The following is a 1,082-nucleotide window of genomic DNA, read 5'->3' on the forward strand; positions in this document are numbered from 1 at the left end:
ATGAGAGCTGCAGTCTACATTTAGTGAGTCAGGCTAAGCTCCTCTGGCTCCTCTGGCTAGTTCACACCAGATGTGCACATCTGCAGCTGTCTCTATTTCTACTGTAACACAGACTTGTGGATTTGAACTTTAGCCTTAAACCCAAGCTTCAGAAAGTTCTGTCATGCAGCGGCTTCTGCAGGTCAAACAGCGCTTATCACAGAAATAAACAGAAAACATAAACAGGTCTTCATGTGTAGAGTCAGTGGCCTGTTACTGCTTCAACACCACAAACAGTCCTTCTACAGATAGAACTTCCAGTATTTACAGCCAAGACACTGTTGGAAACATGAGCAGTTTTCGCTCCTACGTCCAAAATAATGACATTTTCACACCTGAAATGCTGCTAAACGTGACAAGACAGTCCTTTTAACCGCTAATTATCTCTCTTTAATGCACAAAAACACGCCCTGGCTTAAATACAGGTGCATTTCATTCAACATGAGAGCTGTCTTTACCTTATAACACTTCTTTTAGAGGAACAAGAGAGAACCAGACTTCAGCCTCAGCTCACATTTCGGGACGTTAGCTTAGCTTTAGCTTTAGCTTAGCTTTAGCTTAGTGACCGAACCGCGTCTCTTTTTCTAGTTTCCGCGTCAAATAATTTCACTCCCTCCTTCTGTATGTTCAGTATTTACCTTGTTCGTCTTCTCAACACATAATAAATAGCTGTTTACCTGTATACAGTCAGACAAACTCACGTTAGTAGTCACCCCGGTATCCAACGGAGCAGCAACAACAACATCCGGGTCCCGCCTTTCACAATAAAAGCATCCGCAAACACACTGAAATCCTCCTCACGCACAGAGACTCACCAAGCAGCTCATTTGTAGTAATATTCCTGCTGTTATCGTGCAATGTGTAGCTCTTTAAACGGCAGACATGCACCGTACGTCGTAGAATATGTCTGCTGCATTATTATTAAAATGCAAACTCCTCCTGGTTCCCTCTATTTTATCCTCAATGTAGCATTCATAATCATACCTAAACATCTAAACATGAGTAGAGAAAATATGCCCTAAAATATAAACATAAGTACAAAG

The 1,082-nt window shown here is 41.7% G+C and overlaps 1 protein-coding gene across 2 annotated transcripts in view; it reads right to left on the bottom strand.

The window, feature by feature from the left end:
• pih1d1 (PIH1 domain containing 1) overlaps positions 1-782 on the bottom strand; it is a 9,183-nt gene extending 8,401 nt beyond the window's left edge. Inside the window, exon 1 of one of the 2 annotated variants that reach the window (XM_008283696.1) lies at positions 717-782. The gene's annotated coding sequence lies outside the window, so the exon portion shown is untranslated. The remainder of the gene's footprint in view (positions 1-716) is intronic. The other variant, XM_008283697.1, reaches the window with a different exon arrangement.
• Between the last annotated feature and the right edge of the window lie 300 nt (positions 783-1,082).

The sequence above is a fragment of the Stegastes partitus genome, unplaced genomic scaffold (assembly GCF_000690725.1).
Source record: "Stegastes partitus isolate 25-593 unplaced genomic scaffold, Stegastes_partitus-1.0.2 Scaffold324, whole genome shotgun sequence".
NCBI lineage: Eukaryota > Metazoa > Chordata > Actinopteri > Pomacentridae > Stegastes > Stegastes partitus.